The 15,285-nt window shown below is 36.6% G+C and overlaps 1 long non-coding RNA gene across 2 annotated transcripts; it reads right to left on the reverse strand.

The window, feature by feature from the left end:
* Nucleotides 1-1,267: 1,267 nt before the first annotated feature.
* Nucleotides 1,268-14,919, reverse strand: LOC128260827 (uncharacterized). 2 transcript variants are annotated; one of them, XR_008268185.1, is made up of 3 exons: nt 14,326-14,919; nt 9,204-9,348; nt 1,268-1,595 (listed from the first exon to the last, which is right to left on the reverse strand). It is a non-coding gene; the product is annotated as an uncharacterized LOC128260827 (long non-coding RNA). The 2 variants fall into 2 exon arrangements; XR_008268186.1 differs by having other exon boundaries at nt 9,204-9,654.
* Between the last annotated feature and the right edge of the window lie 366 nt (nt 14,920-15,285).

Here is a 15,285-nt window from a genome sequence, read left to right on the forward strand (position 1 = left end):
AATTATTATTATTTTTTTTTTATTTACAATGAAATTGTTTAAGATTGCATATTTAAATTGTAGCATATCTTGTGGGTTGATATGAGTAAAAATATTAAAATATGTTTCATTTTACAGAAAAATTTACACAATTGATTTTGATTTAATGGCTTTCAAAAAAAATTTTGTTAAATGTTCTACCAAAACAACAAGCTTCATACAAATTTTTTAAGTATTTCTGTGTGGATTTATTGTTTCGGCATCACTCTGTTGACTTCATAGTATGAGCACTAATTCCCTTTTCAGAAACGCAACAAATTTTGGACAACCTCTGTCTTTCTTTGTGTGTTCAGCCCGTTCGGTGTTTACCTTTTTTTTAGCGAGTGCAAAATCTAATAACCAGCTAACAGCCAGCTGACTGAATGTTTCCATAGCCTGATAAGAGCCCCTTGACGCTGATAACAGCCGCTGGCTGTCACACTCCCGGGCATTTGCATAGCTCTGGGCAATGTACAAATTGTTTCTCTATAAATCATAGAGCCCGAAAATATAATAAACAATAATAATAAAATAAATTCTAAGCCCCAAAATAGCTTATTGATTTTGTAAAGTTGCTACAAACTTTTGACCTGAAGTATAATATACAAGCAGTGTTGAGACATTTAATTCGTTCCACCCTGGCAAGGTACAAATGTTAAGCAAATTTGAAACAAAATAAATATAAATACTTCGGTACCTAAATACATAAATCAGATTTGTCTCAAGATAAAAACTAATATCTAGGTAATGTAGAAGGTAGTGTCATACTTTTGTTACTTACTTTTTGTCGGTTAAACTATAGGTACAATTATCTAATTAATCACCAAAACTGTTTGCAAGGGTGTGCGAATAGGGCAGCTTCCAAAAACTTTTCACTTAATACGCATGTATCGAAAGGCGTGCTTATCTTTTTCATAAATTGTATATGTTTTCGCTTAAAATGTCACGCCTCGTTGATTTTGTAATAAAATTTGCAACCAATTGGTATTCACACCTGAATTTTTTTTTTTTTTTTTTGAGATGTTGGCAAAAAACCTGATGTTACCCATTATTAAAAGTTAAAATATAGCTTATTCCGTCAGATCAGATCCAAAAGAAAAGCATTAAGTCTTTCAGATGTGAGTTTCCCTCCGGCCAGATAACAACAAAAACGCTTATTAAATGCAGTTTTTTTTGTAAAAAAATATTTTGGATGTCCCAAAAAAATAAAGGGTACTATTTTTTGGTGTTTATATGTAGATATATTTGATTACCAATTGAGTACTGAAATCAGACTGCTGGTGGGGCGGGGAAAGTAGCTAGATTGTCTGCTCTGGCGACGACTGCTCTGCCCAGTGGCCGCGGCGATTAGATTGTAAAAGTTGTGCGCTCGCAGCTCATCGCTTACCGCTCACCGCTCAAAGTTTACCGCTCGCTGGTTCGGCGGTCGGTTGGGTAGGTTGAATTGGTTGCTTGTTGGTTGTTGGTTTTGTAGGTTTTGTTGGGCTGGTTGGGTTGGGTTGGGTTGGGTTTTGTTGGGTGGCTCAGCTCGGTCAGTCAGTCGCACGCGAAATTTTCACAACAACGGTGTGTGGCTGCTGCTGGTCGTACGGATATAGAAATAAAAATAGAAATATTAAGTCAAGTCGAAATAAATGAAAAGCCTGTGTGTGCCGTCTGTGAGCTCTCGTGACCCGCCATAAAGCTCCATAGAGTGATATCATTCATATATAGGGGCGATCCCCGAAATCATTGATTCATTCAGTTTGTTTCATTTTTTTTCGAGTGTTTTTGTGTGATCAGTGATCGAAGCGATCCAATCGATGCGGCCCACAAATTGAGTTGGAGTCGTTGATGCGTTTGCTCCAATTCCCGCGCCCCAACCACAACCAGCAGTAACAAAGCTCTAGGCAGACCCCCCCCCCCCTATTATAGAGGAGCAGGGTGGGTGTAGAGAGTATAGCATCGATTTACATCGATTTCCATCGATTTGCATCGATTTCCGCCCGTCGACAAAATGCGCGTTCTCAACACGGAGCTGCGCCTGCGCTTCAAAAATCGCAAACCGCGACCCTTTAATCGCGCTGCCAGTGCCGATGATGCGATGGATATGGCCACGACGGGGGTCGGAATCGGAAACGGAGCTGGAATTGGGATTGGGGTCGGTGTGGGACCCCTCGATCAGCGCCTCAATGGGGCCACCAATAAGCGTATGTATGATGAATGAGTGGGCACTGTGGGAAAAACACACTATGATATTCATTGATTTATTTTTTAAAAATATGTATACAAATTGATCACTTTAAAAGTGAAATATTTGCCCTACCAAAATTAAAATACAATTTGAATGCTGTCATACCTGTGTGACTAATGATTTTTTATCTGCTTTTTTTCTCTGGTTGTATATTTTATTTTTACTACTATACTACTATCTAGTGGCTTTATTATGTTTGCAAATACTAAAATAGTCCAAGGTGTTAACTCGCAATTAAAGATTTCCATGTGCAATTCACAAATATTGCAAAATTGTAAGCTTGTTATCTGAATTTACAAGTTGTTAGATAATTTATTTTAGTTGTTCAAGTACAAATACAGAGCTGCTGTTCTCCTTACATTAATTTGTCAAGACCGAATTACTGAATTTAGTTTTGCATTTAATTACTGGTAATTTTGTACATAAATAATTAAATATTGTCTACATGGCTTTAAAGGGGACTATCATAAATGGCTTATCAAAGTAATTTATCATTTCTGCTATCAGCCAAATTGATAACCCTTTAAGAGCAAAGCGCTTTGTTAGCCAAGTTTCAAGATCAAAGTCAAGTATTTAAACCCATGAAAAGGTATCTCTTTACACAAATATATGGATATCGTGTTCATTATTTTTTCGTGTGCATTTTTCTGTGTGCAATTTTTCCCAATAAAACAAACAAAAACAAAACAATTGCCAGTGCCCAGTTTTCAGTTTTCCGTTTCCAGTTTGTCAGTAGTTTTCAGTTCCAATTGAATGTGTAAACGGCCTTGAGCTCGGGACAGAGATAGAGATAGAGAAAGAGATAGAGACAGAGAGATAGCTCTGTGGAATGCCGATGTGGAATGCGATCGTTCGTCGAGATAATGGAATAATGGCTACGGACAAATCATCATTTTCATCTAGCTGCAATTGTCTCAAATTAGGCGAGCATAATCGGCCAAATTGATCAGAATCCAAATCAGCCGCGGTGGCATTTTATGCCCGGATCGAAGATGAATCAATTGCCAATAAATTGGGCAACAGGCTTATTGAGATATATTACTATTCCTTGGGGAGCTGTGTGAATCGTTTCTGGAATTTCAACGGAAGAGGGAATTGTTTCAGCTGGAGTTTATCACTCGAAAGTACGCAATTGGGAAACCCTTTGACGTAGGCATGAAATCTCAGCGCTATAATTACCATAAATTGGTTTTAATAAAGCTGGTAAATGTTATCAAGATATAGGATAAGTAAAGGAATTTTGTTTTTTTTCTTAATCCATATAGTATAACATATCGCTTCACTTTCCTTTGAAATATCTTAAATATATTTGAAACAGCAAGTCATTACAATTCTAATTTGAATAGTTCGTAAGTACATAGTTATATCGGATATTTGATTGATTAATGGCCACGGCACAGGATGCTGGGCCATAAAACCGATATTGCCAGATATTGCCAGATATTATACTGCCCGTGGTTGTGGTTGTTCCTAACCCGATCGGATATCTCGCCCACCTTGTCAGTATCTAATCTAATCGCCCGGCTCCATGTCTGTGTCAACACATGTCCACATTGTTGGGATTGCCAGCATTTGGGTGATGTGCGACATATATATAAATATATGTACATACTTATAGTATATATGATGCCATGCGATGCGATGTGTGTTGTGTTGTGTTGTGTTGTGTTTGCCTACGACATTTTGGCATGCCGCAAACGAATGAAAACATTCTCCGACTGGCGAGAGATGGAAATGTAAATGCAAATGTAAATGGGAATTTAGTATACATGAAAAGGGTTTTGTTTACCCTTTAATCGCGCTGCCAGTGCCGATGATGCGATGGATATGGCCACGACGGGGGTCGGAATCGGAAACGGAGCTGGAATTGGGATTGGGGTCGGTGTGGGACCCCTCGATCAGCGCCTCAATGGGGCCACCAATAAGCGTATGTATGATGAATGAGTGGGCACTGTGGGAAAAACACACTATGATATTCATTGATTTATTTTTTAAAAATATGTATACAAATTGATCACTTTAAAAGTGAAATATTTGCCCTACCAAAATTAAAATACAATTTGAATGCTGTCATACCTGTGTGACTAATGATTTTTTATCTGCTTTTTTTCTCTGGTTGTATATTTTATTTTTACTACTATACTACTATCTAGTGGCTTTATTATGTTTGCAAATACTAAAATAGTCCAAGGTGTTAACTCGCAATTAAAGATTTCCATGTGCAATTCACAAATATTGCAAAATTGTAAGCTTGTTATCTGAATTTACAAGTTGTTAGATAATTTATTTTAGTTGTTCAAGTACAAATACAGAGCTGCTGTTCTCCTTACATTAATTTGTCAAGACCGAATTACTGAATTTAGTTTTGCATTTAATTACTGGTAATTTTGTACATAAATAATTAAATATTGTCTACATGGCTTTAAAGGGGACTATCATAAATGGCTTATCAAAGTAATTTATCATTTCTGCTATCAGCCAAATTGATAACCCTTTAAGAGCAAAGCGCTTTGTTAGCCAAGTTTCAAGATCAAAGTCAAGTATTTAAACCCATGAAAAGGTATCTCTTTACACAAATATATGGATATCGTGTTCATTATTTTTTCGTGTGCATTTTTCTGTGTGCAATTTTTCCCAATAAAACAAACAAAAACAAAACAATTGCCAGTGCCCAGTTTTCAGTTTTCCGTTTCCAGTTTGTCAGTAGTTTTCAGTTCCAATTGAATGTGTAAACGGCCTTGAGCTCGGGACAGAGATAGAGATAGAGAAAGAGATAGAGACAGAGAGATAGCTCTGTGGAATGCCGATGTGGAATGCGATCGTTCGTCGAGATAATGGAATAATGGCTACGGACAAATCATCATTTTCATCTAGCTGCAATTGTCTCAAATTAGGCGAGCATAATCGGCCAAATTGATCAGAATCCAAATCAGCCGCGGTGGCATTTTATGCCCGGATCGAAGATGAATCAATTGCCAATAAATTGGGCAACAGGCTTATTGAGATATATTACTATTCCTTGGGGAGCTGTGTGAATCGTTTCTGGAATTTCAACGGAAGAGGGAATTGTTTCAGCTGGAGTTTATCACTCGAAAGTACGCAATTGGGAAACCCTTTGACGTAGGCATGAAATCTCAGCGCTATAATTACCATAAATTGGTTTTTAATAAAGCTGGTAAATGTTATCAAGATATAGGATAAGTAAAGGAATTTTGTTTTTTTTCTTAATCCATATAGTATAACATATCGCTTCACTTTCCTTTGAAATATCTTAAATATATTTGAAACAGCAAGTCATTACAATTCTAATTTGAATAGTTCGTAAGTACATAGTTATATCGGATATTTGATTGATTAATGGCCACGGCACAGGATGCTGGGCCATAAAACCGATATTGCCAGATATTGCCAGATATTATACTGCCCGTGGTTGTGGTTGTTCCTAACCCGATCGGATATCTCGCCCACCTTGTCAGTATCTAATCTAATCGCCCGGCTCCATGTCTGTGTCAACACATGTCCACATTGTTGGGATTGCCAGCATTTGGGTGATGTGCGACATATATATAAATATATGTACATACTTATAGTATATATGATGCCATGCGATGCGATGTGTGTTGTGTTGTGTTGTGTTGTGTTTGCCTACGACATTTTGGCATGCCGCAAACGAATGAAAACATTCTCCGACTGGCGAGAGATGGAAATGTAAATGCAAATGTAAATGGGAATTTAGTATACATGAAAAGGGTTTTGTTTAATTGTTGTTGATTGAACAATTTTGTGTTAGCTTATGCATTCACTGCACTTTCTAACTAAGCTGGAGAAAGGGGGAAGCTGTTGCCTTGTCACCTGTTGCCGCAATCCGAATCCGTATAAATGAATGCACTCTGGCAAAATATGTAGAATACTCAGTCAACTCAATTGTAGCGAAAAATAAAGAAACTATTGGTTTTTAAATTAAAAGCTGAAATAAGGCTGATAATAGCACCAAATACATCCAATAAATTCATCCTGATATAAACCAAATATCTAATATCCCTTCTATAATGTTCCTGCTTTTTTTCATCAATTACAACTTTAAATAAGTAAGTTCTCTCAAATAAGAGATTTCATTCGAAAAACCATTACTTATTGTTAAAAACCTTTCCACTAAATTCTCTGATAAGCTATTTTATTTAGTAAACATATATTTACATATTTTTAATAACACAGGAAACAGTAGATTATTTCTATTTATTATGAGTCCAAATAAAACGTCGCCAGCCATAAATCAATAAACAATAAGCTGATTTTTTAATTGCACTTATTAGCATTGGAAAATATGTAAATAATATATGCACAATTCCAGAAAAAAACACTTTTCTGTTAAATGATATTAATCTTTTATTGGATAACACATATCAGATTATAAATGAAATTGAATAACAGAAAAATTTGCCCCTTTTGCCACATATTTGCCCGGACTGAAAACAGATTTCCAGAGAATAAACATTTTTCCGAGCGTTTGTTTGTCACATTCAGGCCAAACAAAGGCGCACAAGTGTCGGGAATTGATGGCTTTGTGGCCAGGACAGCAAACGGAAGCACGGACCGTCCAATAACGGCTGACAAAGCGCACAAAACGATTGCCAGGAATCAGGAATTGAGAATGGCAAATAGCGAACGGCAAATGGCGGATGGCAAATGGCGAATGGAGAATTTAGAATTGAGAATTGAGAAGCCTGGCAGGTGGAGCCTGGTCAAAAGGAGAATTCCGATTCCTGGGAATAATATGCATCCGCTTGCGGCTGAAAGGTGACATGCGATGCGAGATGGCAGGTCAATAGCAACCGGGAATTGCTTCTATTGCTTCGATTGCCTCGTTTTTGCCACCCTGACCCTGACCTTAAGCAAGAATCCATGTGGGCGTCTGTTCTGCTTCTGCTTCTGCTTGTGCTATGTCCAAAGAGCTCTTAATTGACCAAGTGAGAGCCCGCCGACAGATGCCCTTATTTCATTATACATATATACATATTGTCTTTAAACTCGGTCGAGTTGAAAATTATTTAATTGAAATGAGCAGCGATTAAAAGAGATAGCGGCAGAGTCAAAGAAAAAATGGCAAGTGGCAATGTTTAAACCATACATAGAATATGCCTGTGTAGTTGCTCAACTAATGGACACTTGTTTGAGTTTACCAAATAAAGGTGGCAAATCTAATGTAGATATTCAGGGTATTTTCAAGTATGCTGGAACATAGTCATACTTCTATAACACCATCTTGTTTAGGCGATATTTAATTACATTTATTATTTATTCAACAGTAGTATTTGTTTTCTATGCTGAAATATAGTTCTTATCTTATAGCACCAACTAAACTTGTAGGTTATTAAATTTAATGTATTATTTTTTTGCGCTACCAAACTTGCTGGAAACAGTGAGTTACTTGTACTTTGTTTCGGAGCTAGACCTGTCACAAAAACAATTACTTAACTGACTTTTGGTGTTTAAAAAAGGTGAAACTATTTTCTTGCAAGATTTATTTATAATAATTATTGTTTTTGAACTAAAAATCAATAGTTCAAGCATTGACAGAAACTGTTTTAATAGTTTATTAGAGAAAATCCAAGTTGTAAATGACAAATTGTAAGATCTATTGGGCTCGTTTTTAAACGTTAAAGAAAGCTTTCGAATTAACAATTCCCTTGGGGTCAAAGGAGATAAAGTTTGGGGAACTCATATCTTGGGATATTTATTTAATGGTCATCTTGGTGTGTGGCCACAAGTGGGAAGATAGTTTTCAGTGGCGTCCGTCCGAGTGAAATTCGGACTGCGTTTACCTGTCTTTGGTGGCCATTGTGCTGGGACTACGGTCTATGGTCACGTATGAGATGACGCTTTCCCGCTTACCCGCTTTCCCTCTGGCAGCCCCCACAACTTTGGTTTGTTTATGTCAACTCGATTGTGGGCTTCGTTTTAACTGCTTTGTGTTTTGTGCTTTGTGTGCCTGCCCGGTGCTTTTCACTTACACAATTGCCATTCTGCACTTTTGCTTTCCTATGGATTTCGTTTTCATATCGTCAACTCAACGCTCTATGTCATAATTGTTCACCTGGCCGCCCAATCTTTTTCAGCCCATCCCCCCCACTATCCCTTTCCCCCTCCCTCCGTCTGGCTTTCTTCTCGAGTGCGAAACTTTCATTCTTCTTTTCTGGCTTTCCGTCTTTCCGCCTTTCTGTCTTGCTTTCTGACCAAGAGTATCTGAAGCGTGTCTATTGGACAGTTACATTGTTGCAGTTGGTTGTAAACCCCCCCATACACACCCCGCCCCCTCCCCCCTGGCCTTTTTATTATAACTATTATAACCACCTGCTTGAATCGAATCGAAGATTTCATTCAGCGCCTGGGCACTCCATTCGAAAGTGAAAGAGTTTTCATTGAGAATTGAGAAATCCAAATTAATTGGAGGGTATTCACCCCGCCCAATCGCTTTTAACTGTTTCCCTTAAGTTAATAATTAGATTTATTGAAGCGATTAACTTGCACAGCTTTCCGTGGATAGCCATAAAGATAAAAAAGCAACTGGAGATCATAAGATTAATTATTAACTAGTTTTATTGGCCATATCGAGAGTGTTTGTGTTCATTTTATTACTACAAAATCATATATCCTAGGTTTTAAACTATTTTAATTTGTGGGTTTTTTTTTAAATTGGATGAATGGTGTTTTCTTTTTATTATAACTATATGCTTGGAAACTAAAAGTTCGCTTATACTAAAACTAAAGTATTAGGGAGTATTCCAACTAAATGATGTTGAACGCAACTATTAATGGTTTTTCACCTTTACAACATTTGTTTATCAATGTTTCTGGTTGACAAGTATTAACTAGGGGCCCCTCGTTTTTCCCATTTTGTTTTTAAAGTAAAGTGGGTGACACCCAAACACCCACACCTCTTACAAACACTCACGCACAGCAGTTACTCCCGGCGACATCGTCATCGTCGTTGTCACCATTATACCGTCATCGCCATCGCCATCGCCATCGTCATCGTCATCGCTCCCAATTCTCCATAGAATTTCTCAGCCTCGCTTCGTTGTCGCTCGTTTCTCTGCCTATGGAGTATGGAGTAGGCATTAAAAAAAACCTCATACACCCCTTCTACACACACAAAAAAAAACTGTTTAAACATTTAACGATGTACACGAGTGGCACAAGTTGAAATATCAGCTAGGTATTCTTATTCTTACATCAACAGAAAATCAGTTTGTATATTCTGGAATAAGCAGTGAAATTTCTCAATACGTAAAATAGGTCACGCACTCCTTCTTTTACATGGCAAGAAATATCTTTCGTAGATCGAGAGATATGCTTTCAAAACAGATCCAGAACAACAACTGTCGTTCTTGATCCTAAAAGTACTAAAAAAACAAAATTATTCTATAAATATTTAAATTGTTATCATATTGTATTAAAAACAAGGATATTATAATTGTGAGTATTTATTTTTAAATCTAGTGATTAGTTATGTGTAACAAGTTTATTCATCAAGTAGAGCTTTATCGCTTTGTGACTAAAGCGTTCATTTACTGGCATAAATAAAAATAGTAACAAAAATACTTATTAGTACGAAATTGCTTGTTGATAAAAGCACAGATTTTGTTCTCAGTGCGCCAAAAAAATGTTTAGTTTCGTTTTCGTTTACGCTGCGTTGAGAGTTTTCTTTCTGTTTTTTTTTTTGATGTTTTTTGTTTGTGCCATTCCTCAGTTGTTGTCGCTGCTTTCTGGCTGTCTGTTTGCAGCGCATTATTAATTATGACGACGAGCTGCTCAAAAGTTATCTAACCGTTGCCGGGAACGGACGAACGGACCGATTTACGACGGAGTCCATTATAGAAAAGAAATATAATAAAAAAGAAAAGTATCGAAACTGTGAAGTGTGCGCCCAAATATTTAGGTGTGTAAGTTCTGTTGTTTAGTTTTGTTTTTGTGTTTGCGCGAGGTGAAAAGTTAAATAAATACACGGCGGCTGGAAAATTAGCCACTATAAATACACAAAAAAAGGGCGAAAAGAAGCCACACCGCAACAGTGACAATTCTTGAGTGAGTAATCGACGGAGAAGGCAAATTATAAACACGATGATGTATAATTTACCAATTCATTGGCATTGTTGATGGGAATAATACTCATACGCGGGGGGTGCCAATTGAGCTCTCGTACAAAACGAAAACAAATGCACATACTTTCCCGATGACAGCACCTGTGAGTGACGTCATCAGAAGGGCGGGGGCAAAGGGCAAATGGCTAAAGGCAAAGGCAAAGGCAAAGGCAAAGGAGTTCCAAAGTAGTCCCATTCTCACACCCACTATATTAGACCACACTTGAAGAAAAAATACATAAGCAATATTGAGTGAGATATGAAAAAGATATAATTACCAATTTAAAAAGGTAATGTCTATTTTCAGATCGTTAATAATGAACATAAGAGACTAATAGACATTGGTTTTTAATATTATCACACTAATACCATATTCAGAAATTTTCTAAAATTGTATGATTATTTTATATATAGAAATATTATATTATTTCTTATTACCATTTGATATGAGCATTAGGAATGTTTTATCACAGTAAATTGTACAAAATATATAGAAATCTCTAATGATTTAAATTTGAGTTGGTAAATAATAGCTGAAGATATCAAGATAACTGCATTATTTCTCCCTGTGGATAACATATTGCCCAGGTGTGTAGGTGTATGGGTATTATGCGATGCATTTAAGCGGCATGAAAACCTGTCGTGATCACTTCACTCGATGACCCATGCCCATGCATAAATCAGAGACTGTCAAATGAATTGGATTCCACATGAGCCCTTTACAGACACACCTGACTATCAACTACACTGTGGAAAAATCTATAAGAATTTGTATTGCAAATTTTTCATTTCAAAATCACGTTTATTTTATCAAATAATACAAAATATAAATTCATAGCTTAAAAACCGATCTTAAAGATATCATATTGATATTTTTCAAACAACACTTCGGTGTGACACAAATGTAAGCCGTCGTGGTGTGAAATACGACCGATTTGATTACCAAAATTGGTCATATCGCTTCTCTGTATATAAATTAGCATGTGCTGAGCAGTGTTAACAGCGAAAAAGTTAGCAAGCTAACAGTCAGTTGGCATAAACTGGAATTTGCTGTTATCTACAGCAGCGGTCAACATCATAGCACCATAGAAACACTGAAAAAAAATGATGGAACAAAAACTACTGAACTTATAACCGTCAAAAACTAACCTTTTAAAAGATTTTTTGGAAAGGGAAATTCTTTTTAAAATGTATTCTTTAATTCTGTAAAATTATTTATTAATTACATTCAGCTAGCTCTGGTATTGTGACCAAAAGTGTGTAGGTCAAACGAATGCCGGGGTTCATTGAAACATTGCCTTAATGGCTGTTTAAATTGTTGCTCTTAATTAATATGTAACTAACTACTTTGGAAGTAAGCAAGTAGCTCCGTACATTTTCAGCTTCAATCGTTTAGTTTATTTTACTACTTGAGATTGTGTTTTTATGCTCCTAATGACCAATTTGCATGAAAACTTGTCGCTTCGTAAAATGTGTGTTGTGTCTGTTACTGTTTCTGTTTCTGTTTCTGTTTTGTTTTCCAACAGATTATGTCATTTAGTTGGATTTGATGGCTTTTTGCTCAATGTAGAGCAGATTTTGTATTTTTTTATTGGGCACCCATGTGCGTGCGGTACTACATCATTCGTGTGCACATATGTTATGTGTTTATATGTCCAGGAACTATCGCGATCGCGGCAGTTAGAAAGCATGGCATTCCAAAAGGCAAACAGAAATTCCTCGACTCTAGTTTTGTTTATTTGTTGTTTCTGGTGTGCTCATTCAGTGAGCATTTCACATTTTGTGCGGTTTTGGATTTATTTTCGTTTTACATTTCGCGATTTCGTGGCTGCTCTTGCTAATAGGCTTACTCTCGGTCTCTCAATCTCTCAATCTCCAAACTGGTTAAAGATGCACTGGAAAAAAAAACTAAGATCGATTTATATTCTTATTTCCTGAAATAAAGGAGCTCTAAAATTCTAAGATATTGCCCTTTTCCAATCAATAAATTTAGCAATGTTGTTCAAGTTTCGATTGTGGAATGTAAGAATACTGATTTAACTGTATAAGTATTTCTTTTCTCTGCATAATAACAATAACAGCAACATTGAAACTGGTCGGGAAATGCGTGGAGGTAAAAGAGGGGCGACATTCGCGAATATTGGTCAAGTTTGTAGGCCCCGAGGACTTTGCATACACGAGCCAACGGCATTACGATGATGCGTTCGATGATTTTATGAACGATCTTCATTATCGTCGTCTTCATCGGGTGTGCCAATTACCAATTTTGGTGTCAACTCCTCCCCCTCGGCCCAAATCCCCACCCATTTGTTTCTTTATTTGACAGTTGCTTTGAATCCGCCTAGCCCAGTTTGGCCACAACAGAACGTCGATACGTGGAATTACCTACGATATATTATGAACTATTAAATGCTTTAATATGTCTAGTTTCCTGTACAACTTTTATATTTATTTTTTTAATTAAACTACTGTCTATAATTATTAACTTGTTCTATATGTGTTCTTGTATAATTTTACAGAAACTACTGTCTATTATATAAACTTTTTTTTTAATGAATTTTTTAATATTATATTGCTAGAGAGTCATTGTTATTTATTTATTATGTTTGTTTCAGCATAAGTTTAACTTAAATTGTTTTAGAAAAATCCATATTGTATCATATCTTAATAGCATTTAACTAAATTTGGGACACTGGTGGGTAACCTATTTAACGGTTCGTGTTAGGCAAGATCTACTGCGTTAATTCTTTTGGTTTGTGCCTTCATTTTTGTCTTTTTTTTTTTTTTTTTGGCCAAAACCAGAATTGAAATCACCTCTTGATCGACTCCACTCGACTCGTCCAACCCGCTCGGTGGCTCCAAGTCGCTGGGTCCGTTGCCTGATCCAATTTCCTAATCATGCAAAGTGGCTCTCGACTCGATATTGCAGTCGCCGAGGGGCGGGTGATATCGGGTTTGGCTTTTGGGTCTGTGTCTGTGTCTGTGTCTGTGTCTGACTGCTCTTTGCATTTCCCATTTCTGCGGTGTGCCAAATTAATTGGGTGAACGTGACTTCTATTGCCTGCACTGGAGTGGGTGGTAATTGGATTGCCCGAGAAAAGCGGGGTGGGGTGGGGCACTAGGTCAAAATGTAGCATTTCTAATGTTTGTTGCATTTCTTGATTTTTAGAACTTTTGAGAATAACTTTTTGATTTTTCATATTTATATTTTAAGAATTTTGTGTAAAGAATTGTAAGGCTTTGTGGGACAATGTCAGCACTTTCGTTTCTCTGCCCTTATTTAAATTTCATTTAACATTTTTTGTGTTTTATTTTTGATTTGAAAATTTGTTTGTTTTAATTTTATTTTTGGAAGATTATGTCCTAGAAACGTTTATGAAATTACATCTAAAATTAACCAGAAATCCTTTTTAACATTTTCCCTATTTTAAGATGTGGTTAATTTTTTTTCAGGAGATTATTTCCTGATTATTTTTACGGCTTCAATTTTTATAAATTGTTAATTTTGCTACGAACATTTGATTACGAACATACCACGAACATTTTGATTATCTTTAAAACAATATTTAATAACTGATAATTGTCAAGAGTTTTGTGGGTAGCCTATTAAGAATTCCGGTCGGGAAAAAAAGAAGCCGGAACAAAGGCGTTTGTACGCCTATCGCGAACATTTCATCGACAGGAAGTCGCAACACGATAAAAGCTCTAAAACGGCCAGCGAAATACGCTTTTGATAAGCGCGTTTTGCCGCTGACCTTGAAATCCGCACCACGGAACAGAACTTCCGCCCCTGCACGACCACCCCATTATTCTATTTTAATATGCCATAGGCCATATGTGGGCCAGGATTTAGAATTCAGGATTGACATTAACCTTATCTCCCGGATTTGGTTTTGGTTTTGGGCTACAACTTTAACCTTAACCTTAACTTACCGGCCGACGATTATAATGGCCCTTTCTTGCCACTAAACTCGATCCACTTGGGGTTTATCTGCTTTCCATATACATTTCAGGTACTGCTGGGGATTTTTGGGCCTCTTTTTTTGTTTTATGTTTTTTGTGTTTTGTATTTTGCATGCTTTTGCTTGCGATATTTTTCTTTGTATTTACTTTTGGCGACGCCTTCGATTTTCGCCCATTTGCGCAGCAGTTAGTTCATTTCCAAGGCAAGTCACGAGCAGCACTTGCAAATTGAAGAAATCCGCCCAGAGTCGACTCATGGCCCCCTTTGCCGCCCCCCAATTACCGCCCCTTCGCCACCCCCTCACCGTCTCACCACCGGCGGCTCTTTTACCTCTTTCACCTCTTTCAGCTCTTTCAGGTGTGCCAGCTGATTGATAATTGGCGGAGAGCTCTAGAGATGGAGAGCAGTCGAGTAGTCGAGTAGTCGAGCAGCCTCCCTCCTCGAAAGAGCCGCAAACCGCTGGCTGCACTGAGAAAAATTGGGTATATGGGATCAGTGTTTGCTATTTTTTTTTTATAAAATGTTTTTGACTTAAACAAGGTTAAGGATTGTCAACAAACTAAGATTTGTATGCTGATATAATATATACAAATATTTCGATTGAATAGCTTCCAATTTTTTTTTTCTACAAGTATAGAAATAGTAAATAAATAGAAAATTTTGAGTAACTTATTTTAAGGCATTAAATCATTTAGATGTTGATGCTAAAAAAAAATGTATATTTATATAAATTAAAAATTTTTACTTTATAGGGTCGGTAACTTTGTAATCTTCCATTTTAATTATCAAATCACAACATTTTGAATCAGTGCTTACAAATTGCAATTAATTGATGTACTAAAAATTACTATATTAGTTCTAACATGACATGATTTTATTATTATTGTTATATAAAAAAAAAAATGTTTATCAATTGTTATTAATACAAA

The sequence above is a fragment of the Drosophila gunungcola genome (assembly GCF_025200985.1).
Source record: "Drosophila gunungcola strain Sukarami chromosome X unlocalized genomic scaffold, Dgunungcola_SK_2 000039F, whole genome shotgun sequence".
NCBI classification, from domain to species: domain Eukaryota; kingdom Metazoa; phylum Arthropoda; class Insecta; order Diptera; family Drosophilidae; genus Drosophila; species Drosophila gunungcola.